Source organism: Silene latifolia, chromosome X (genome assembly GCF_048544455.1).
Source record: "Silene latifolia isolate original U9 population chromosome X, ASM4854445v1, whole genome shotgun sequence".
NCBI lineage: Eukaryota > Viridiplantae > Streptophyta > Magnoliopsida > Caryophyllales > Caryophyllaceae > Silene > Silene latifolia.
The window spans coordinates 266663945-266690697 of record NC_133537.1 but is presented as its reverse complement, the minus strand read 5'-3'; the positions used below and the strand labels follow the sequence as shown (position 1 = coordinate 266690697).

Here is a 26753-nt window from a genome sequence, read left to right as displayed (position 1 = left end):
ATTAATCAAAATAGTAAAATAAATTAAACAAACCTTATATTAATTAAGAGAAGGAGACAAGGGGAGGGAGCGGCGGCAGCGGCAACACGGCGGCGGCAGAAAAAAAAAAGGAAAGGGGAAAGAAGAAGAAAGGGGAAAAGGGAAAGGAGAAAGGAGAAATAGGAGGAGTGATTTGGGGAGTAGGGTGGTGGTAGGAGTGGTGGTGGTGGGATTGAGGGAGACGGGTTTTAGGGATTTTTTAGGTAAATAATTGAAGAGTGATAATGAAGGAGAAGGATTCCGCTGCTGCCCGTATAAAGAAAGCCTGCGACGGACTTTCCGTCACAAAAATAAAATAATAATAAATCCTGCGACGGAATTTCCGTCGCAGGCATAAAATAATATTATTTTTCCAGCGTGTTAAGAGGTGTACATGTGGACACTAAAAAATGTCTGCGACGGAAATTCCATCGCAGGAAAAATATTATTTTAATGCAGCGACGGAAATTCCGTCGCAGAATTTATTATTATTTTAATATAGAGACGGAAATTCCGTCGCAGACCTTCCCGCCATGTCAGAAAATTTGGTGGTCTGGGAAAATAGGCTGCAACGGAAAGTCCGTTGCAAGTCCGTCGCAGATTCTGAGTTCCGTCGTAGGATCCGTCGCAGGTTTAAATTTGCTATGGGTTAATCTTCCGTCGCAATGTGTCCGTCGCATCGAAACATTTTTTTTTGTAGTGAATTGTGATTGTTTTCCCGTTGAAGGGGACCCTGATTTTCTGGTGGGAGTCGAGGTAACCGCCTTGACGACGTGAATCCAGGGACGTCCCGGGAGCATATTGAAAGAGGCGTCGATGTCAACCACCTGAAAACTGGTTTGTCTTTCCAGTGGTCCGGTTGCGACAGTCAGAGTGATGAGCCCGCGACCTTGCGACGAGTGTCGTCGTAGGCGCGTACTCCTTGGTTTGTCGGGACCAAATCAGCTTCCTTAATACCAAGCTTGTGAGCAGTCTTGAGGGGAATGACATTCACCGCGGATCCATCATCCACAAGGACCATGGGCACATTCTTCTTGAGACATTATACGGTAATGTACAGGGCAAGGTTATGATTGGCTCCGAAGGGAGGGATACCTTCGTCAGAGAAGACGACTGGGTTGTTCAAGTTAGAGGCTTCCCTTGTCATATGTGCCACTATTTCTTCAGGGGAAGAGGTTGAGGGCAGAGTTAGTTTTCCCAAGGCCTGTAGCAAAGCCTGTCGATGTTCAAAGGATGTCGCGATCAGTTGCCAGATCGAGATCTCGGCTTTTGCCTTCTGAAGCTATTTGAGGATTTAATTCTCAGGAGCCTTTGGTTGAGTGTCTACTTCTGGGACAACTTGGTCTTTTGTTGTTGGAACGATCGTTGGATTGTTCGGGTTCTGATAGGGGCGTCCGGACCGGGTAAGGTGACCGATCTCTTTCGCCCGTTTCTCTTTCTCTGGGACAAGGTAGACATCTTCAACGTCGTCTCTCCAGATGCCGTTGATTTCAGGATCTCGAAGGCACCTTGGAGGGGTATTTCCTGGTGGGCAGTTTTTGTGAGGGATATTTTTGTGAGGGTAATTTTTGTGAGGGTAGTTTTTGTGGGTTTCATTATTGTGAGGGTGATTATTGTGGGGTGCATGCCAGAATGGTCGCGGAAGCAATCCATCCTGGTGAGGGTAGCTTTGGGCACTCGGGGAACTCTCCCTCGGGCGTGGTGGTGAAGGATTGAAGATAAGCCGACGGTAGGCATCGTCAAGTCGGGTAATCCTCTCAGAGAGGCTGGCTATGGCTTCCTCAACCTGTTGGAACATGGTGAGCATAGTTGCGGCACTGAAAACAAATACCCCGTCCGAGGGATCTTTCTCCAAGGCATTCACCTCGTCATCAACTGGCAGGATGAGGTGTGAGGAGTCCAGAGTTGGCTCATTGTTGGAGATGGCGTGGATTCCCAGAGGATTTGCTTTGTTGTTTGGCTTAGTTGGTGGGGGTAAAGGCAAATCCCCTCTCTCAATCATGTCTTGGATGATGTGTTTGAGTTTGAAGCAGGTTTCTGTATCATGCTCTTTCCCTTGACGATACTGAAAGTAGGCATGGGGGATCCAGAAGCGGGATTTCTTAGCGTCGGTCGGATCCGGGGTGGGTCCGATTGGTTGTAACTTTCCCTGGTCCATGAGCCTCTTCAGGGCACTTGCATAAGTTGACCCTATATTAGTGAACACTCTCTGGGGGCGCTCAGTTCTCTTAGCAGATGGTTCAACGAGGTTGACCTCATCGATCTTGTTTGTTTGGTCGTAAGGGAGAGACCCGGTTGAGGTGGATCCCTGGTAGCCTCTGTCAGTGGTCTTGGCTAGGACACCCTTGTGGGGTAAAATCCGTATAATACCCTTAAAATTTAGGACTATAACGCAAATTTTATATGTGATTATTGTCATAAAACAAAATTACAAGAGAAAAACGATAAAGCATAAGAATTAACCTCGGGTCCTTTGAAATGCGGCCTAAGATAGAAATCAACGTAGATTTCCTCCTAATCGTTTCACCCAAGACCGTATGAGACTATGCCCTTGTGCTAGAATGTATTCTCTAATTGCCTTGCAATATTGAGAGAATTGTTGTGAGTTTTGCTAGATGTGAGATCTAGGTTTTTCAGAGAAAATGCTCTCAAAAACCCTAGTTTATTTGCAAATGAAATGCTTAGGTTACAAAAGAGAGAGAGCCTCTCTTTTGTTTGTTCATTCGGCCAGCCGTGAGCCATGGGGGGGAAATGGGCTTTCATTTCCTCTTAATTTTAACTCGTGGTCTGGCTCGAAAATGCTAAATGTATATGACGCGATTTTATTATAAATCGTCATCGGTTATCGGTTATTAAAACATCAACTAATAACACGGATTAGTTGAAATATTAATACATGTCCGACAAAGACAATATTGTATAATTAATTCAATATACATCAATTAAATATAATCGTTTATATTTAATTTACGAATTAACCGCTTAATTCGTCTTAGCCATTATTATTTAATCCGTATTAAATAATCATCTCAACATCGCGTTTGACTAATTATTAGTCAATGACTCCGACTAACTGCTTAGTCAACTTTGGCATCAACTTGACTGTATTTTCATACCGTCACATCTCTCAAACGTATCCTATAGGTGTGACTTTTAGGGACCAGTTGATCACCGCCATCTGTATGACAATAACGTCAAACTTATCTAGCATGCCAACCGTTATTGATGAACGTGGACCAACTGATAATAATACAAAAGTATACCCTTTGATCCTTTTAGAGATTTATATGTCCTTGCACTAACTGTAGAGGACACCAGCCCCAACAAGCTCCCACTTGTCCGTACAAGTGTACGTGCAATGACGTTATCCGCACTAACTGGAGGACACCACCTCCAACAAACTCCCACTTGTCCGTACAAGTGTATGTGCGATAACCGATTCTCATATTCATTTAAAATTTCTCCCACTCAATGTAAAACAATTTGCAGATCCGGATCCGCAAAGGTCGTATTTTACAATCGATCCAGATCAAGAGTGGTTTCCCCGACTAGAGAGTAACTTAACTGATAAAACGAATTCATATTCGAGCATGGCCATGCATTTCAGTTACAGCTCCTCGAGTGGCCCTGATAAATATCGAGTACCTGATAAAGGCTGAATATTTCCTTCAACTCGACTCCTTCCGATTTAAGCACAGCATGAAATGACCCAGAAAAAATCTACTTGGCCCCCTGTTACGGATGACCGTGAGAAAGAAACCAAAGTCACCCAAAATCTGCCTTAGTCTCAAGAGACAGTCGATAGTCAAAAGAATCGACTCTTAGGATCACCATGGAGGTCCTATCCACGACCGGGCACCGAATGTTATAAAACATTTAGGACTCCACGTCGATGTCATAATTGTGTCCTACGAGATATCCGTATAACTCACCTCTGTGATTGGTCAGTCAAACGTTTGACTTATGGCTCGTTGAACCCACCATCAACCAACGTCACAAAATAATTGCCTGAGTTATCAGCCCACGTGGGCAATTAAGGACCAAAAATATATTTTTGTTCAGTTCACTTTGTGGTGTTCAAAATTGTCGTACAAATCCACATGAAAAACAGAATATATAAATATCAAAACGATGATGTCGTATAGAGTACAAAAAGAATGAATCTAATCCATAAAAGAGTACTACAACTCAGGAACACGTTTAATTCCCATGGAATTAACATGCCCTTCATGCTTATCTTGTCGTAATGGTTTAGTGAGAGGATCTGCTATGTTGTCATCTGTAGCAATCTTTTCTATCACTACCTCCTTTTGCTCCACGTAATCTCGGATTAGATGAGCTTTCCGTTGTACATGTCTAGACTTGTTGCTAGACTTAGGCTCCTTAGCTTGGAAGATGGCACCTCTATTGTCGCAATAGATGGTGATCGGGTCATTCGAACTAGGCACTACAGATAGTCCTTGTAAGAATTGACGCATCCATATCGCTTCCTTTGCGACTTCGAGGCCGCGGCATAGTACTCGGACTCAGTCGTAGAATCTGCTGTAACACTTTGTTTGGAACTCTTCCAGCTGACTGCAGCGCCATTAAGAGTAAAAACGAATCCAGACTGAGATTTTGAGTCATCTCGATCCGTTTGGAAGCTAGCATCTGCGTAACCGGTTGTGCATAGATTTTGTTCGCCTCCATAAGTCAATGCCCAAGCTTTAGTCCTTCGTAGGTACTTAAGAATGTTCTTGACAGCCATCCAATGTGATTCACTTGGATGCTGTTGGAATCGACTTGTCATACTCAATGCATATGCCACGTCCGGACGTGTGCATATCATGGCATACATGATTGATCCTATAGCCGAGGCATAAGGAATCCGTGTCATGCGCTCTTTCTCTTCCGGTGTCTCTGGTGCCTGAGACTTGCTCAAATGCACCCCTGGAGCTATAGGAAGAAACCCCTTTTTGGAGTTAGTCATGCTGAATCTCTCTAGGATCTTGTCTATGTAAGACTCCTGACTGAGAGATAACATCCGACGTGATCTATCTCGATAGATACGGATGCCCAAAATTCTTTGTGCCTCACCCAGATCTTTCATCTGGAAATGGTTCTTCAACCATACTTTTACCGAAGTTAAGAGAGGTATGTCATTCTCAATCAGGAGTATGTCATCGACATACAATATTAGGAAGACAATCTTGCTCCCACTCGACTTGATATATAGACATGGTTCCTTGACCGATCGAGTAAATCCATTTTCTTTTATCACTTGGTCGAAACGATGATTCCAACTCCTAGAGGCTTGCTTAAGTCCATAAATGGAACGCTTAAGCTTGCATACTTTCTTAGGATGTTCAGGATCGATGAAACCTTCAGGTTGTACCATGTACAACTCTTCCTCCAAAAAACCGTTTAAGAAGGCGGTTTTCACATCCATCTGCCAAATTTCATAGTCATGAAAAGCGGTAATCGCTAAGATAATCCGAATGGAACGCAGCATGACTACGGGTGCAAAAATTTCATCGTAGTGCAAACCTGGCACTTGGGTGAAACCTTTAGCAACTAGTCGTGCTTTATAAATATCTTGTTGACCTTCCACAGAATGCTTTATCTTGTAAAGCCATTTGCATTGAAGGGGACGAACCTTAGCAGGTAAGTCAACAAGATCCCATATGTTGTTCTCATACATGGAGTCTATCTCGGATTGCATGGCCTCAAGCCATAGCTTTGAGTCGGAACTAGTCATGGCACCTTTATAGGTTGCGGGTTCACTACTCGTTAAGAGTAGAATGTCATCTATGTCATGTTCCTCGACCATACCAATGTATATGTCCGGAGGAATAGAGACTCTTCCCGACCTCCTAGGTTCCTCAGGAATATTCACCGCAGCCGGGATTGAAGGAATTGGTTCCTCCAATGGTTGCTCGGTATTTGGTTCTGGAACCTCCGACAGTACGAAGGTTCTATCACTCTTTGCATTCTCGAGAAATTCCTTCTCTAAGAATGTCGCACTAGCCGCAACAAATACACGTTGTTCGGTTGGCGAATAAAAGTAATGACCAAGTGTTCCTTTAGGATAACCTATAAAGTATGTCTTGACCGATCGCGGGCCGAGCTTATCCTCGTGTCTCCACTTGACATAAGCCTCGCAGCCCCAAACCCGTATAAAGGACAAGTTAGGCACCGTTCCCTTCCATAGTTCATATGGAGTCTTGTCAACAGCTTTAGACGGACTTCGGTTAAGTATTAGAGCATCTGACAGAAGAGCATAACCCCACAATGAGTCAGGCAACACGGTGTGACTCATCATGGATCGAACCATATCAAGTAGTGTTCGATTTCTCCGTTCGGACACACCATTCAACTGAGGTGTTCCAGGTGGAGTTAACTGTAAGGCAATCCCACAGTCTTTAAGGTGTTGATCAAACTCGTGAGAAAGATACTCGCCACCACGATCTGAGCGCAGTGTTTTGATCTTTCTACCCAGTAGGTTCTGTACCCGATTCTGGTATTCCTTGAATTTCTCAAAGGATTCACTTTTGTGCTTCATTAAGTAGACATAGCCATATCTACTTAAATCATCCGTGAAAGTGATGAAATACCTATAGCCTTCTCGTGCGGTGATTGACATAGGTCCACACACATCCGTATGTATGAGTCCTAATAGGTCAGCAGCGCGCATTCCAACACCTTTGAAGGAAATTCGAGTCATCTTACCGATGAGACATGATTCACACGTGCCAAATGATTGAAAATCAAAGGCCGAGATAGCTCCATTCTTTATGAGCTGTTTTACGCGTTTCTCATTAATGTGTCCCATACGGCAGTGCCATAGGTATGTTTGATCTTTGTCACCGACCTTTAACTTCTTATTCATTACGTGTAATATTTCGGTGGTCTGATCTAAAACATAAATTCCATTCATGGAGACTGCCTTGCCATAAATCATATCGTGTAATGAGAAAATGCAAGAATTATTCTCTATTACAAATGAAAAACCAAGTTTGTCAAGTGCAGAAACTGAAATAATGTTTTTAGAAAGACTGGGTACATAATAGCAGTTATATAAAAATAACTCAAATCCGCTAGGAAGCTGGATCACATATGTCCCCCTTGAGACTGCAGCCACTCGTGCTCCATTCCCGACACGCAGGTCCACCTCACCCTTTACGAGGGGTTCGATGTTTCGGAGCCCCTGCACATGATTACACAGATGAGAACCACAACCAGTATCTAGTACCCAAGTTACAAATCCTTGCGTGGTTAATCTCAATCATATGAATAAAAGTAGAAGAGGAAGAAAACATACCAACAAAGTTTAACACGACTGCTTTTATGTCCTCATGGTAAACAGGACATGTACGCCTCCAATGCCCAGTCTTGTGGCAATGATGGCATTCCATGTTTTCGGTCTTGCTCTTTGTCGCGCCTGATGAGTTACTTGCCTCACCAGGCCCACTCTTACCTGATCCCGACTTCTTAAACTTTGGTTTACCTACCGCTAGGTCTGCCTGAGCTTTGCCCTTACCCTTGCCCTTGTTTGACACAACGAGAACATCCTGTTTCAAGCTCCCACTGAACTTCATGTCCTTCTCGGTCTGTACGAGAAGGGAGTGTAGTTCATGAGGACTTTTCTTCAAATCATTCATATAGTAATTCGCTCTAAAGAGCTCAAAACCATCGTGGAGTGAAAGAAGCATGCGGTCAGTCACGATGTTCTCGCTGATTCTACAATCAAGCGCCTCCAGTCTCTCGACATTCTCAATCATGCTGAGAATGTGTGGGCTAACCGGTTGGCCCTTCTGGAGTCTCGCATCAAAGAAGCGAATGGTATGCTCATAGGTCACGATTCTCGGTGCTTTCGAGAATTCCTTAGTGAGCGTGGTGAAAGTCTTGTTTGCACCTTGGGCTATGAAGCGTTTCTGCAAATTGGATTCCATTGCAAAAATGAGTACGTTTTTAATCGCACCCGCTTCCATGACGAAATCGTTATAATTGGCGATCTCGTTAGCTCGGCCGTGGGGCCTGGTTTGACGGGATGGGCTCTGTCGAAATTTGAGCTTCTGTCACCGCGGCAACATTCCGTAATGCCGCCTCCCGGTCCCGCGAAGTTTGATCCATCATTCTTCGATCGAGTTGATGATTCATCGATTCATGAAGATCCGAAGCCAGGACTCACGGTCCAATGTGGCACTTGGCATTGGGTCGTCAGCACGGCCAGCCATTTTGTTATTAGTAGTTTAAGTGATCGTGATCTACACTGAAAAAGAAAGGAAAAACAAAACGAAATAAGCAACTCATCGAGGTGATTTAAGTCTATTAAAAATTCATTTTAATCGTGTAGACTCATTGCACTTGCATAATTGATCTCCCTAAAGAATAATACAAGTGATCCCAAGACTCAATTTCCGTAAATTGATAAGCCAACTGTTTAGCTAGTTCTATCATTAGAACTCTTGGTCGATAGATTTCCGTAAATCCTATCTATAGTCCACCATAATCACAGGATCGTACGAGTGACCATAGTGTTGAGATAAAATAGGTCAATCAGTTCCAACTTACCCAACGTAGAAGGGGTCATATTATGCCTACCGACGAAGAAGGGACTCATTGGAGTTTGACCTATAAAGACTGTTCTCAATTTTTGTTTATACGAGGAAGATCCCATCAACTTAGTTTTAATTCATTTTAAGTGAACGAAAAACTAGCATTACGTGAATGAATTAATTTAGGTGATGGCTTAAAAAAAACGTGTGATATCTGTATATCATAGAAAACTAACGCGTGACCTCTATATGAGTCAGTTTTCATGCAATTATTAGGTGGTTTGGTTTTAAGCGGAAAATGATGCAAACTATCGTTACGATAAAAATAAAAGAATGCAAAAACGTAAATAAAAATTCCTAGTGTGGCCTATCCTAGTAAAAAGAACATAATACAACTTTGGAATCCACCGTTGGACCCGAGAAGCTTGTCTTGATGTTCCATCTTTGTCCATGCAGCGGGAGTGAGCATCCGATCTCCATCTTTGGTCTTCTCAAAATTACAATTAAAATTTACAAAAATAAACCTATTTACATTCTAAATAAAAACTGTAATTACAAGGAAAAAATCAAAATGGAGATACGAGATCTCAAAATACAACCAAGACCGTGTTCCATCATTACGGTAACACGTTCTACTAAGGCCACACTAAGTTACAACCGTTTGTAAAAATAAATAAATACGTAATGTAAGCATTCAAAACATTCAAAATAACGATAAATAAAATGCATCAACTAAGATAAAATTTATTCGTGACATAATTCCGTAATTATGTTAAATTTATCCAAACCACCTTTAATGATTAAAATTATATGACAAAACCGCTTTAATCAACTTAATTTTAATCCATGATAATCCGTTACTTTAAATCGCTTTAAAATAACTAAATGGTACGTGAGTGAACCGTTTCACTATCAAGCGAATGCACAAAATCCGTATTGTGCACATTTTGGCCGAAAAAAAAAAATTAAAACAAAAAATTTTTTTTTCTTCACGACTGACCGTGAACAGTACCAAAAAAAAAATTTTTTTTTTTTTATTCATGCTGCTGATGCCGAGAGCACAAAAGAACAAAAAAAACAAAAATTTTGCGGCTCAAAACGTGAGCATCAACAACCCAAAACAACATCGATTTGATAAAACCCAATTGCGATTTCACCTATTCCGTATAGAAATGAATTTACAATTGATAAATCTTTAACATATTGCAATGAATATCGATTACAAAAACAATATGCAAAGATCAAATCGAAAACAAAACAAACAACAACCAAAACCGTGTATACTAGGCACGGTTTCCAAGACACAAAACCGCAACAGCCAAAAAAAATTCTGCCGTGAAAAAAAATTGCTGCCGCACGTCTTTTTTTATGCACAAATTTATCGATTCAAATTCGTTTGATGAAAATCACAAAGAAAAATTTACGTGGCCTCGCTCTGATACCACTTGTGGGGTAATATCCGTATAATACCCTTAAAATTTAGGACTATAACGCAAATTTTATATGTGATTATTGTCATAAAACAAAATTACAAGAGAAAAACGATAAAGCATAAGAATTAACCTCGGGTCCTTTGAAATGCGGCCTAAGATAGAAATCAACGTAGATTTCCTCCTAATCGTTGCACCCAAGACCGTCTGAGACTATGCCCTTGTGCTAGAATGTATTCTCTAATTGCCTTGCAATATTGAGAGAATTGTTGTGAGTTTTGCTAGATGTGAGATCTAGGTTTTTCAGAGAAAAATGCTCTCAAAAACCCTAGTTTATTTGCAAATGAAATGCTTAGGTTACAAAAGAGAGAGAGCCTCTCTTTTGTTTGTTCATTCGGCCAGCCGTGAGCCATGGGGGGGGGGGGAAATGGGCTTTCATTTCCTCTTAATTTTAACTCGTGGTCCGGCTCGAAAATGCTAAATGTATATGACGCGATTTTATTATAAATCGTCATCGGTTATCGGTTATTAAAACATCAACTAATAACACGGATTAGTTGAAATATTAATACATGTCCGACAAAGACAATATTGTATAATTAATTCAATATACATCAATTAAATATAATCGTTTATATTTAATTTACGAATTAACCGCTTAATTCGTCTTAGCCATTATTATTTAATCCGTATTAAATAATCATCTCAACATCGCGTTTGACTAATTATTAGTCAATGACTCCGACTAACTGCTTAGTCAACTTTGGCATCAACATGACTGTATTTTCATACCGTCACATCTCTCAAACGTATCCTATAGGTGTGACTTTTAGGGACCAGTTGATCACCGCCATCTGTATGACAATAACGTCAAACTTATCTAGCAAGCCAACCGTTATTGATGAACGTGGACCAACTGATAATAATAAAAAAGTATACGCTTTGATCCTTTTAGAGATTTATATGTCCTTGCACTAACTGTAGAGGACACCAGCCCCAACAACCCTTTCGGAGGTCTGTAGGAAATATCGGTATACTTCCTCTATAAATTTTAGGATTATAACGAAATTATAATAATGAAAAACGAGTCATAAATGAAATTACATAAACAAAAGTATAGAGATATGAATCAACCTTTGGTCCTAGCAAATTTGGCCTAAGAACAATATCGAAATCGATATTCTCCTAATCGTTACACCCAAAATGTGATGAGAAATGCCCTTGTTCTTGCTAGAATAGATCCCCAAAATTGTTATGAAATTTTTAGGGTTTTTGTGTGAGTAATGAGAGAATTAGGTCAAAAATTAGGTTAAGAAAATGATCTCCCAACTCCCCTTAAAACCGTGTAGGATGGAGTGAATAAGGGGAGATATTTCTTTCCTTTTTTTCGGTTTTAGCAACAACCAATAATAAGGATAAAATCCTCTTATTTTCGGTTATTGTCAAACTATATATAATGTGTATATTTTATCAATTGTCTATTATATCGACATGTATTAATAAGTCCACTTATAACAGTTTGCAGTCGATTTATTAATACCGTTCTGTCAACATTTATTATGAGAATATCGTATAATATATACATTAACTATAAATATCGCATATTTATAATTTGCTTATTAAATATAACTGGTTACATTTAATTACGAATTAACATCTTAATTCGTTCAAGCTAACTTATATACATTAATTAAATATAACATATTATATTCAATTTACGAATTGACAGTTAATTCGTCTCAGCTAATATTATTTAATTGTATTAAATAATCGTCTCATCATCACATTGACTAACTGTTTAGTCAAATACATTAACTAACCTTTTAGTAGTCATATAAGGCATCAATGTGATTATATCTTCATACAATCATATCTCTCAAACACATCCTTTAGGTGTGACTTTTAGGGACCAGTTGGTCACCGCCATCAGTATGATAATAACGTCAAACTTCTAGCAAGCCAACCGTTATTAAGTAATCGTTAATCAACTGATAAAATACTAAGTATACCCTTGTGAACCTATAAGAGATTTATATATGTTATCACACTAACTGTGGAGGACACAAGCTCCAACAATATCCCACTTGTCCTCACAAGTGTATGTGCGATAACCGATTCTCATATCCTAAAATTTCTCCCACTCAATGTAAAACAATTTGCAAAATCCGTATTCACAAAGGTCGTATTTTACAAGTGATCAATATCAAGAGTGGTTTTCCCAACTAGAGAGTAACTTAACTGATAAACGAATCATCATTCGAGCATGGCCATGCATTTCAGTTACAACTCCTCGAGTGGCCCTGAGAAATAACTAAACCTGATAAAGGTTGGATATTTTCTTTAACTCGAATCCTGCAGATATAAGCACAGTATGAAATGATCCAGTGACAATCTGCTTAGCCTCCTGTTACGTCAGACCATGAGAGAGAAAACAAAGTCGCCCAAAAACTGTCTTAATCTCAAGAGACAGTCGATAGTCAAAAGAATCGACTCTAGGAACACAATGGACGTCCAATCCACGACCTGGCACCGAATGTTTTTAAACATTTAGGACTCCATTACGTTGTCACAATATGTCCTACGAGGTATCGTTATAACTCGCATATGTGATCGATCAGCCAACTGTTTGACTTATGGCTCATTGAACCCACCATCAATCAACTTCACAAAATAATAGCCAGAGTTATCAGCTCATGTAGGCGATTACGGACCAAAACAAATATAATGTAATTCAGTTCACTTTGTGGCGTTCAATGTTGTCGTACAATCCACATGAAAAACAAAATGTGAAATAAAACGATGAAGTTATAAATAGCATATGAAAAAAATAATGTATCGAATCCATAATTAACTACTACAACTCCGGAACACGTTTAATTCCCATGGAAATAACGTGCCCTTCATGGTTATCATAATTCAACGGTTTAGTGAGAGAATCCGCGATGTTATCATCCGAAGCTATTTTGTAAATCACTATCTCCTCTTGCTCCACGTAATCACGGATCAGGTGAGCTTTCCGAGGTACATGTCTAGACTTGTTGCTAGACTTTGGCTCCTTAGCCTGGAAGATGGCACCTCTATTGTCACAATAGATGGTGATCGGGTCATTCGAACTAGGAACTATCGTAAGTCCTTGTAAGAATTGACGCATCCATATAGCTTCCTTTGTTGCTTCCGAAGCGGCATAGTACTGATGCGATCCCGCTAAGTGTTCACAAATTAAGATGTGGTCGTTGGTCACGGTCGAATCAAAACACAATTTATAGCTCAACAAGCAACTCTACAATTAGTAAAGAGGCAAGTAAATGTCGGATCCCAAGGGACGGGAGTTGAAATGAGATTTCTATTGTAACTAGTGGTGTCTAAGGGGTGTCATAAATTGGGTTGATGTAGAAGGTTACTAAACTAGAATAACAATAAAAATAAACAAGCAAGATGAATTAAAGGGGGTGTAAACAATTGATTAAAGGCACTAGGGTGTCATGGGATCATAGGGGAATCATGGGATATGATCATACAAACATGTTCTCAAATTATAAGCAAGCAATTATTGTTGTGATGGATTGAGTTGGGTTATATCTTACAATCCTAGGAAAGTTTGGGTCCCGGAGCCGAATCGATTAGATTGTACAACACCTACAAGTCGACTTAATCTTCCCTACTCAACAACATGCATGGTCTAATGAGACTCGAGTTGGGTTATGTCTTACAAGTCTCATTGAAAGGATAGGAGATGATAGTAAATGCAAGGATTCATAGGCTTAGCATTTCATCAAATATAACATGTGCATGAGTTGAGATCAAAACAAGCAAGCAAATAAAACATGAAAGCATATTAATTTAAGCATGAATCATTCCCCATGTTGGTTTCCCCTAATCACCCATTAACCCTAGCTAAGAGACTACTCACTCATTATCATGTTGATCATGCTAGCAAGGTTGTCAATCATACTAACAATATGAAACATGATGAATAAATGAAAGTAATTAACAATAATTAAAAGGGATTAAGAGATTATACCTACTAATGATTCCAATAATAAAGCAAGAATAATAGAAGTACTTGAATGCTAGATTGAGAGGTTGTCAATCTCCCAATAATAACCCAAATAATCTTCAATTACCCAAAATAAAGGATGAACGAAAGAGAGATTAAAGAACTAAAACTTGGATTAAAACTTGATTAATACTTGATCACAATATTGAAGAGAGATTTGATTGATATTAACTACACTAATTATTGATAAGAAGAACATGCTCCTCTAATTAGCCTAATGGGGTATTTATAGTGAAAATTAGGGAGGATGCATTAGGGTTAACTAAGAGCTAAACTAGTAATTACACTTTTTAAGTTGAGCAAGGAGGACCCGGTATTTTTCGAGAGAAGGGCTTCTCTTTTCGTAGCTTGAAGAAGACAATCCGTCTTTGTGAAGAAATCCGGGTGGAATAAGGTCGGGACGGCCGGATTTGGGCGGTGGAATCCGAGCGGATTCTGGGAATCCGGACGGATTGTTGAGGGGAATCGAGCGGATTCAGGCTGGGGCGCTCGGATTGTGCGAGAGGCCGGACGGGCGGATTGTTGACAATCCGCTCGGATTGTCGATCAAAGATAGTAACTTCTTCTTTTCTTCCCTTTTCTTCATAAATTCCTTGGGGATTTCCTTGGGGACTCAAGGATCTTTCCTCAACATTGCTCTTCTACTATGATATGTACAAAGGCCTTCTAATCTTGTCTCTCCTTGATGCTTGGTCATTGAATTTGATCAATTTAGTCTCGTTTTGCCATGAAAATGCAAGATTCTTACTCCTTTCCTACCAAGGGATCAAAATCTCAAAGAATATGCAAAACAAAGAACTAAAGATAAGAAATGACCCAAATAAGCACTAAAAAGCATGGAAACAAGGCTAATTCGGGGGCTAAATATGCGCCAATTATGGTCACATCAAATATCCCCAAACCGAACCTTTGCTCGTCCCGAGTAAAGAGGTGACAAAGACTAGGACCAATACTAACCTACCCTAATAATATAGCCGATATGAGACAATTAGCGGGTCTCACTCCGCCCCTTCAACTCACAACAAGACAACCATGAGGTAGGATGCCTTCTTGCAAGGCAAGGTGGGTCTTGCCAAAATGGCGACACATCCAAACATTAAGCACACAAAAACACATAATGGATGCATCTACAAAAAGAATAGCCACTCCCTCATCAAGTGGCGGAAATTATCTTCAAGGGAAGCAATTCAAGGGTACACAATCCTTCATAGATGCAATTTGTTCAAACTACTAAGCCTAGAAGGATACCAATAAATCACCTCCAAAATGTGTCAAGCTAGGGTACCTTTGTCCTCAATCGTTAAATGCTTTTGTCAAGAGTAGACTCCCTATGGTGTTAGAAACACTGGAGGATCGCGGAATTCCCCCTCTTGCCTAGACAAGAAGAAGGGTCGTCCCCTCTCTACCATGCACAAAAATGGATAAGATGGAAAAGGGATCGATAGTATTTGAGTTTCATTTTGGGAGTTTACTTTCATTGTTGTTTTTCCCCCCAATTTCTTGTGGCATTTGACATTTGAGAACACTTTCTTTGCCATTTCTTTTTGATTTTTGGCATTTCAATACTTGACAACTTTTTTGCATTTCTTTTTGAACATTTTCAAAGTCACCCCAATTAGTAACGAGGGTGCCTTGTATTTGAAGCTTAGGAGTTCTATTTTTGCTCCTCTTTTCTTTTGATGCATTTTGCAAACTTTCTTTCATTTTTCATTTCATTGAACTCAAATTGATTTGTTTTTGTGCCCATTCCCTTTTGTTGACAAAATGTATGGTAGAACATGGATGAATGATAGTTGCATGGTTTCAAGGGTCACCTTGGAATAAACGGTAGCCAAGGAGTTATCACACCACAAGGTACTCTTGACTCGGCCTTAATCCATGGGTCAAAGGATACTAGCATGACACATCCTAGGGTGTTTTACAAGTATTCTAACAAGCAAAGTCTTAAGAAGAAAAAGCATCTACTAGGGCCTATATACACTTGTCAAGCTTCCCAAATAGACGGTTTGGCAAAATTTTTCTAACATGCAACTACATGCCATGATGCAACTAACATATAAACATCCTAATGCATATGATTCTACCAACTAATATGACATATAAACTAAATGAAAGTCCTAGATTCACATTGTTATACCGCATCAATCAAAATAAAGCCACATAGTCATTAACATAAAGAGGAAAAAGGAGATTGGAAAGATCATACCATGCGGTCTTCAATATCCTCATGTCTCGGATGTGGCGTAGTCAATCAATGTGAACAAGGATAAAACAAACACAATATATACAAGACAATATATACAAAGGAAATGAACTTGTTTTTGGGTTTTCAATTTTTTCAATTTTTATGATTTTTGAAATTTTTCAATTTTTATGGGTTTTTGAATAAGAGTTAAATGTTAGAATTCTCATCCCCACACTAATATGGGCATTGTCCTCAATGGCCAAAATGATGGAAATTATGCAAAGATGATGCATGATTTCTATACTAAATGCAATTCTATACTAAGCTACACTACATGATGCATGGTTTTTGTTATGACGGAGAGGATAATTTAGATTACCTCCCGTTGCGTATGCATTAACTTCCCCAAACCGAGTAAGACACTATTGCTAATGTCCAAGGATGGGTATAGTTTATGCACACACTATGCTATGCATGAAACTAGTTTGTCATTTTGGATTTTACAAATGGGAACAATAAGATAAGAACACCTCAATGGTACCGAGGTGTGAGTCCTTTGATGTTGCTAGGACTACTCCAACAATGATCAAAATGAAATAAAATACAATGAGATATAGACAAACCATGGGAGTGTAGGAGTCTCCAAGGCTTGCTAGTCTTCCATCATGCTATCATCATCACCACTTCCCTCATGAGAAGTGGTCACATTGCCACTTTCCTTGTCATTTGCTTCTTCACTTTCTTCCTCATCTTGCTCATCATCTTTACCATTTCTTTCTCCATCTTCACTCGCATCTTCCTCAATATTATCATCAACTTCTTCATCATTTCCAACAACCTCATTGTCTCCCACCACGTCCCTAGATGCACCCGGAAATAAGACTTCTTTATCCGCCCAACTAGGCAAAGGACAAGATGGATCAAGGAGTCCTTGCCTAGCTACATGTAGGAGGGGTGGATATTGAGCCAAATACGCATTTTTCCGATCTTCATGGGCTTGCTTGTGCATTGCTTGCATGAGAAGAGTCACATAGTCTTTCCCAATTTCAATTCCTTCCAGCTTGAACTCTTCATACTTAAAGGGGTAAGGTGGTATGACAATGGAAGAGGAGGGGGTTTCAAGATCACCCTTTTGTTGTTGAATGATATACTCGGCTTCTTCGGAAAGGGGAAGTAGATAATTGGTCCGGTGGACGCTTAGGCGACAAATCTTCGAGGGCAAGGTGAACGATCTAGCTTCACTAGTTAACCATCCATATTTAGTGTCAAGGGGGTTTTGAGCAACCCACTTGAACTTGTGAATCATAATATGCATATCAATAAGATGGCCACCTTCCTTTGCTTTGTACTTCTTATCATTATTGAAATTAGGATCAAAGTGCTTAGCTAGGACCGTGACTAGGCCGCCATTGACAATAACGGTCGTGTCCTTCTTCCCATTATCAACATTGAGCCATCTATCAACCAATAGCCTCAAAGAATTGTAAGGCTTGGTGTGAATTCTTCCGATATTCAAAGCCGATTCAAGGAGAATAAAATCAAGTCTTGTGAAATGATTGGTGTCTTTCCTAGCAATTATGGTATTTCCCACAACCTTGTGCCATACTCTTATGCCCGGATGATGGACCAAAAGAGCACGACATGCATGAAAATCCTCAAATTTCTTCCCGGAGATTGCCTCCCAAAGAGGCTCGGGGTCATACTTTCCATAATGCTTAAGATAACTTGATTCATCACTAAGACCCAAAATTTCACCTAATTCCGTAAAGGTAATGCGTCTACTAACATTAGCTAGACGAAACTCGAGATTTTCTCTATTCTCAACTTTGGTGACTTTCAAAGAACTTAAAAATTCCAAGACAAGGGAGGGGTATGTCAATTCCTTTGTTTCAAACAATTTCTTCAACCCCATGGCTTTGAAAAAGGCTTTTGTTTGTTCAAGAACACCCAATTTTTCCAAGGCATCTTTACATATGAATTTGGTGGATTGAATAGATTTCATAGCAAACTTGACAAAAGTATTTCTATGGGTATCGGAAATAAAAGTTACCTCCGGATAATGCAAAAGTTGATTAATTACCGGAGTAGAAGATGTTGATGGTCCCATAGAAGGTGGTTGTTGTTGTTGCACTTCCAAGTTTGGTGTTGCCACCACCATAGCCAAAGCTTTCTTTGTTTGAAGAGCCTTTTGCCTTTGTGAGAGTGCCTTACCCTTTGGTGCCTTTGTTGCCTTTGTTGCACCCTTAGTCCTTGCCATTGATGAGCTTAACCAAGAAAAGAGTGAAAAATCTTCAATTTGTAGTATGCCCAAATCGATTTGAAGGTGAAAGGCTTTGCCTTTATGAAAACAAAAATCGACTCAAAGGTTGAAGATTTTGTTCTTGGTTTTGATTTTTGTTGAAGATGGAGTGATTAATTTGTTGTTGGAAGGATGGTTTGATTTGTTTTTGTGAATGTTGTTGAGGGTTTTTGTTTTTATGATGGAGAGGAAGAGGGTTTTGATGTTGTGGGTAGTGTTTATGAATGAATGAATGAATGAATGAATGAAGGTGGGAGGGGTTATAAAGAGGCCGAAAATTTCAAAACTGCAGGGGCAATCCGTGCGGATTAGGCTCAATCCGTGCGGATTCTGCTTCTTCTACCTTTGCAAAAACTCGCCTAAAGACGGGCGGATTTGGTACAATCCACTCGGATTTGCTGAACACGGGACGGGCGGATTTCTTCAAAGACGGACGGATTTCTGTCCAGAGAAATTTGCTTGTTTTCCTCAGTTGCAAAGACGGGCGTCTTTTTCCCTGGACGGACGGATTCTTCAAGACGGGCGGATTTTCGGGAATCCGCTCGGATTCTTTAACAGTCAAGAAAATTTCAAAATTCAGCTCAGTTCAAGACGGGCGTCTTTTCTGCAGGACGCTCGGATTGCATAAGACGGCCGGATTCTTGGGAATCCGCTCGGATTCTTCCCCTGTGTACACGGATTCAGTTCCACCCGTGCACAGCGCATTCCCTTTATCATTCTTTCATTCTTTCTTCAAGTCTTGTGTTCTTCATTGTGGGGCACTACTAAGGCATGGATAGCCTAGGCAATTGCCATCCCCACACTAAGGTAAAGCACTACACATCAATTGAAATTGTTAGTCCCTCCCTCACTTCTCTCTTACATGACAATTATTTTGATCAAAGTAAATACAAATCCAAAAATGACAAAAATGCAATACAAGAATTGAAATGAAAGTTAGGGAGTTAGAAATATTTACAAGTGGTGGTTTAGGGAGGACTCCACCAAACTCTCATTCTTGATGAGATGTCAAGGGGGCATGTTCAAGGTGTTGTTGATGTTTCTCAACACCTTGAAGAAGTAATCAAAAGCTTGTTCATTATTATGGTAGAGGTCCTCAATAGACCGTGGCCCTTGTTGTTGATCATGATCGATGGCATGCCCAATGTAGGGATTAAAAATCCCTTCAAATTCGTCGTCCCAAAGACCACAAACTTCATTGAGTTGATCATTGAAAATCTCTTGCTTAGATGGAGACAACTCTCCCAATTTCTTCTCTTGGCCAATGAGGCCATCCTCTTCTTCCTTGGTTGATTTTGATGAGCCTTGCAAGCTCTTCTTGTTACTATCCACTTGCTCTTTGAATGGAGCATCTTCAATTTTCTTCCTCCATTGGAGTTCCGATTTCTTCCTTTCATCTTTTCGGCTATAATGATCAATCATGAAACATGGCTCATGCAAACGAGGAGCTCTCATGGTTTTGTCAAGATTAAAAGTTATGCTTTCATCTCCCACTTCTAGAGTGAGCTCACCATGTTTCACATCAATCACCGCACCGGCAGTGTGTAGGAAAGGTCTTCCTAGGATGATTGGAATGTTGGAATCTTCCTCCATATCAACAATGACAAAGTCCACCGGGATGAAAAACTTCCCAATTCGCACGGGGACATCTTCCCATATCCCTAACGGTGTCTTCGTCGATCTATCGGCCATTTGGAGTGTGATGTTGGTGCATTTAAGCTCTCCCATCCCCAACCTTTTACTCACCGAGTACGGCATGACACTCACACTAGCCCCTAGATCACATAAGGCTTTGTTGATCGTCGTGTCGCCAATGGTACACGGTATTGAGAAGCTTCCCGGATCCTTTAACTTTGGAGGTGAACTCCCTTGAAGTATTGCACTACTCACCTTAGTAAAGGCGATAGTCTCAAGTTTCCGGATTGACTTCTTCTTTGTGAGGATATCTTTCATGTACTTCGCATAGGCCGGAACGTGATTGATTAATTCCGTGAAAGGAATTGAGACTTCTAAATTCTTCACAATTTCCATGAACTTTCCAAGTTGATCATCAAATTTGGGCTTGGCTTGACGACTTGGAAAAGGAAGTCTAATCACAATGGGCTCCTTCTCTTTGGCCTTGTCTTCATTTTTCTTTGAACTTTCTTCTTTTGATGATTCTCCTTCTTTGGAGTTTTGCACAATTTCTTGCTTTTCACTAGCTTCCACAACATCATCCTCAACTTGCTTCTTCGGTGCTTCATACCTTGTACCACTTCTCAAGTGAATGGCACTAACCGTTTCATGTCTAGGGGGATTGCTTTGAGGTGGTAATTGCCCCTTTTGTCTTTGTGAGCTTGAAGATGCTAGTTGAGTCAATTGTGTTTCCAACATCTTGGTGTGGGCTAGAATGTTGTTGATGGTGGTTTCTTTTGCTTGGCTATCTTTTTGCATTTGAGTGAAAAATTCTTGTTGATTCTTTTGCATTTGGAGGACCGCTTTTTGGACATCAAAACCTTGGTCATTTTGGTGATTGTATGGATTTTGATTTTGGTAACCTTGGTTTTGATTGTAAAAGGGTCTTTGATTTTGGTTTCTCATGGGTGGTGGAGTGTATGTTGTTTGAGGGTTTTGAACATTTTGGCTTTTGTATGAGAGATTTGGATGGAACTTGGTGTTTTCATTGTAAAAATTTGAATAAGGGGTACCACTTTTATATGCTTGGAAAGCATTCACTTGTTCGGTTGTTCCCCTACACTCACTTGGGTCATGACCCAAAGTTCCACAATTCTCACATATCCCACTTGGGATTGATGAGGATGCCGTCATGGCATTGACATGATGCTTCGATGATTTTGAGTTTTCCTCAAGTCTAGCCATAGCTTGCTCAAACTTCAAGTTGATTGTATCGATATGGGAGCTTAGTTGGGCACCTAATTGAGTAACGGCGTCCACTTTATACTTTCCTCCTCTAGTATCCTTGCGAGGCCTACTATATTGTGAATTGTGGATTGCCATCTCTTCAATTTTGCTCCAAGTTTGGTTGTCATCAACCTCGGTGAACATCCCATTCGATCCCATATTGAGAATGTTCCTAGAATCTTCATATAAACCATTCCAAAATTGTTGTACCAAAAACCATTCGCTAAGTCCATGGTGAGGACATGAGCGACAAATACCTTTAAACCGCTCCCAAGCTTCATACAAAGACTCTTCATCCCTTTGCTTAAAACCCGTAATTTGAGCTCTTAGCATGTTGGTCTTTTCCGGTGGGTAGAATTTTTTGTAGAAAGCTAGAGCTAACTTCTTCCAAGAATCTATTCCAAGGGTGGCCTTATCAAGGCCCTTCAACCATTGCTTTGCGGTGCCGATTAAGGAAAAAAGAAATAAGACCCATCTAATTTGGTCTTGAGTCACGCCCGTTTGAGAGATAGCATCACAATAATCGCAAAAGGTTTCCATATGAGAATGAGGGTCCTCACTAGGCATCCCCCCAAATTGGCTCCTCTCAACTAGTTGGATGAAGGCGGACTTGGCAATAAAATTTCCGGTGAGATGTTGCGGTGTAGGAGTACCATTTGGTAGATTCTCCTCGGTGGGTACGGAGTGTGACGAGAATTTTGGCATTGTAGGTGGATTTTGTGGGGTATTGTGTAATGGGTTTTCTTCTCCTTCTATTGCGAAAGGATTGACAAGCTCACTAGTGGGTTGAACAACTTCACCAACACCTCTCAAATTCCTCCTAACAAGTCTCCTATTGTTCGTCAAGGTTCTTTCGATTTCACGGTCAAAAGGTAACAAATCACTTTGTAACCTTCTAGACATGCAAAATATCAAACAACTCAAAAACAATTAGAACAAACCTTGAGGGGTTTTACTTCCTCAAGGCGAAGAAAGACACAACTAATAACAAAAAGGAAATCTAAGTCAAACAAACACCGTCCCCGGCAACGGCGCCATTTTTGATGCGATCCCGCTAAGTGTTCACAAATTAAGATGTGGTCGTTGGTCACGGTCGAAGCAAAACACAATTTATAGCTCAACAAGCAACTCTACAATTAGTAAAGAGGCAAGTAAAGGTCGGATCCCAAGGGACGGGAGTTGAAATGAGATTTCTATTATAACTAGTGGTGTCTAAGGGGTGTCACAAATTGGGTTGATGTAGAAGGTTACTAAACTAGAATAACAATGAAAATAAACAAGCAAGATGAATTAAAGGGGGTGTAAACAATTGATTAAAGGCACTGGGGTGTCATGGGATCATAGGGGAATCATGGGATATGATCATACAAACATGTTCTCAAATTATAAGCAAGCAATTATTGTTGTGATGGATTGAGTTGGGTTATATCTTACAATCCTAGGAAAGTTTGGGTCCCGGAGCCGAATCGATTAGATTGTACAACACCTACAAGTCGACTTAATCTTCCCTACTCAACAACATGCATGGTCTAATGAGACTCGAGTTGGGTTATGTCTTACAAGTCTCATTGAAAGGATAGGAGATGATAGTAAATGCAAGGATTCATAGGCTTAGCATTTCATCAAATATAACATGTGCATGAGTTGAGATCAAAACAAGCAAGCAAATAAAACATGAAAGCATATTAATTTAAGCATGAATCATTCCCCATGTTGGTTTCCCCTAATCACTTATTAACCCTAGCTAAGAGACTACTCACTCATTATCATGTTGATCATGCTAGCAAGGTTGTCAATCATACTAACAATATGAAACATGATGAATAAATGAAAGTAATTAACAATAATTAAAAGGGATTAAGAGATTATACCTACTAATGATTCCAATAATAAAGCAAGAATAATAGAAGTACTTGAATGCTAGATTGAGAGGTTGTCAATCTCCCAATAATAACCCAAATAATCTTCAATTACCCAAAATAAAGGATGAACAAAACAGAGATTAAAGAACTAAAACTTGGATTAAAACTTGATTAATACTTGATCACAATATTGAAGAGAGATTTGATTGATATTAACTACACTAATTATTGATAAGAAGAACATGCTCCTCTAATTAGCCTAATGGGGTATTTATAGTGAAAATTAGGGAGGATGCATTAGGGTTAACTAAGGGCTAAACTAGTAATTACACTTTTTAAGTTGAGCAAGGAGGACCCGGTATTTTCTGAGAGAAGGGCTTCTCTTTTCGTAGCTTGAAGAAGACAATCCGTGCTGTGAAGAAATCCGGGCGGAATAAGGTCGGGACGGCCGGATTTGGGCGGTGGAATCCGAGCGGATTCTGGGGAATCCGGACGAATTGTTGAAGGGGAATCCGAGTGGATTCAGGCTGGGGACGCTCGGATTGTGCAGAGGCTGGACGGGCGGATTGTTGACAATCCGCTCGGATTGTCAGTCAGCATAGTAACTTCTTCTTTTCTTCCCTTTTCTTCATAAATTCCTTGGGGATTTCCTTAGGGACTCAAGGATCTTTCCTCAACATTGCTCTTCTACTATGATATGTACAAAGGCCTTCTAATCTTGTCTCTCCTTGATGCTTGGTCATTGAATTTGATCAATTTAGTCTCGTTTTGCCATGAAAATGCAAGATTCTTACTCCTTTCCTACCAAGGGATCAAAATCTCAAAGAATATGCAAAACAAAGAACTAAAGATAAGAAATGACCCAAATAAGCACTAAAAAGCATGGAAACAAGGCTAATTCGGGGGCTAAATATGCGCCAATTACGGTCACATCAAGTACTCGGATTCAGTAGTAGAATCTGCTACAACTTCCTGTTTGGAACTTTTCCAGCTGACCGCAGCACCATTAAGAGTAAAGACGAACCCGGACTGAGATTTTGAATCATCTCGATCCGTTTGGAAGCTAGCATCTGTGTAACCGATTGCGCATAGCTTAGTATCTCCTCCATAAGTCAATGCCCAATCCTTAGTCCTCCGTAGGTACTTAAGGATGTTTTTAACAGCTATCCAGTGTGTTTCACCTGGATTCTTTTGGTACCGACTCGTCATACTCAGTCATATGCCACGTGCGGACGTGTGCATATCATGGCATACATGATTGATCCTATTGCAGATGCATAAGGAACACGACTCATGCGTTCAACCCCTTCAGGTGTCGTGGGTGACTGAGACTTGCTCAAATGCATCCCAGACGTCATTGGAAGGTTCCCCTTCTTGGAGTTGGTCATGCTGAACCTCTCAAGAATCTTATCTAAATAAGACTCCTGACTCAGTGATAACATCCGTCGTGATCTATTTCGATAGATACGGATTCCCAATATGTGTTGTGCCTCACCCAGATCTTTCATCTGGAAATGGTTCTTCAACCATCCTTCAACCGAAGATAAGAGAGGAATGTCATTCCCAATCAAGAGTATGTCATCGACATACAATATCAAGAAAACAATCTTGCTCCCACTCGACTTGATATATAAGCATTGTTCCTCGACCGATCGAGTGAAACCATACTCTTTTACCACTTGGTCGAAACGATGATTCCAACTTCGAGAAGCTTGCTTAAGTCCATAAATGGAACTCTTAAGCTTGCACACTTTCTTAGGATTTTCAGGATCTATGAGACCTTCGGGTTGCACCATGTACAACTCCTCCTCCAAATAACCGTTTAAAAAGGCAGTTTTCACATCCATTTGCCAAATTTCATAGTCATGAAAAGCTGCAATCGCTAAGATTATCCGAATGGAACGTAGCATAACTACGGGTGCAAAAATTTCATCATAATGCAATCCATGCACTTGAGTGAAACCTTTTGCCACTAGTCGTGCCTTATAGGTATCTGGTTGCCCGTCTACAGAATGCTTTATTTTGTAAAGCCATTTGCACTGTAGAGGTTTTACCTTATTAGGTAAATCAACAAGATCTCATACGTCATTCTCATACATGGAGTCCATCTCGGATTGCATGGCTTTAAGCCATAGCTTTGAGTCGGAACAGGTCATTGCACCTTTATAGGTAGCGGGTTCATTATTCTCTAGGAGCAAAACGTCATTCTCCTCGACCATACCAATGTATCTGTCTGGAGGATTAGAGACTCTACCCGACCTCCTAGGTTCCTGAGGAATGTTAACCGTATCATCAGTTGAAGGAACAACTTCCTCCATCTGTTCCTCGGTTGTTGGTTCTTGAATCTCCGACAGCTCGAAGGTTCTATTACTTGACTTGGTCTCGAGAAATTCTTTCTCTAAGATCGTCGCACTAGCCGCAACAAAAACTCGATGTTCGGTAGGCGAATAGAAGTAATGACCAAACATTCCTTTTGGATAACCAATAAGTATGTCTTTACCGATCGCGGGCCGAGCTTATCCTCGTGTCTCCACTTGACATAAGCCTCGCAGCCCCAAACCCGAATAAAGGACAAGTTGGGGACCGTCCCCTTCCACATTTCATATGGAGTCTTGTCGACAGCTTTAGACGGACTTCGGTTAAGTATAAGAGCAGCTGACAAAAGAGCAAAGCCCCATAATGAATCAGGTACTACCGTGTGACTCATCATGGATCGAACCATATCAAGTAGTGTTCGATTTCTCCGTTCGGACACACCATTTAATTGAGGTGTTCCAGGTGGAGTTAACTGTAAAACTATTTCACAGTCTTTAAGGTGTTGATCAAACTCATTTAAAAGATATTCGCCACCCCGATCTGAACGGAGTGCTTTAACCTATCTACCCAGTTTCTTTACACGTTTTTCATTTATGTGTCCCATTCGACAATGCCATAGATAAGTTTGATCTTTGTCACCAACCTTTAATTTCTTATTATTCACGTGTAATATATTTGTGGTTTGATCTAAGATATAAATTCTATTCATGGAAACTGATTTGCCATAAACCATTTCATTGAAAGAGAAAATACAGCTATTATCCTTTATTGAAAATGAAAAACCGTCTTTATCAAGTACGGAAACAGAAATAATGCTCTTAGATAAACTGGGTACATAGTAACAGTTATATAAATATAACTCAAAACCACTTGGGAGTTGGATTACGTATGTTCCCTTTAAGACTGCAACAATTCTAGCTCCATTCCCAACTCGCAGGTCCACATCACCCTTTGCGAGAGGTGTGATGTTTTATAGGCCCTGAAAATGATTACACATATGAGAACCACAACCAGTATCAAGTACCCAAGTTCCGAAACTTGCATGGTTAATCTCAATCATATGAATATAAGATGACATACCAACAGGAGTGACGCGACCTACTTTTATGTCCTCACGGTATACGGGACAGTTCTTCCTCCAATGTCCA

The 26753-nt window shown here is 40.2% G+C and overlaps 1 non-coding gene across 1 annotated transcript; it reads left to right on the top strand.

Annotated features, from left to right (window-relative positions):
* Nucleotides 1-21653: 21653 nt before the first annotated feature.
* On the top strand, nt 21654-21760 carry LOC141624294 (small nucleolar RNA R71). Its single transcript, XR_012534101.1, has one exon. It is a non-coding gene; the product is annotated as a small nucleolar RNA R71 (small nucleolar RNA).
* The last annotated feature ends 4993 nt before the right edge of the window (nt 21761-26753 follow it).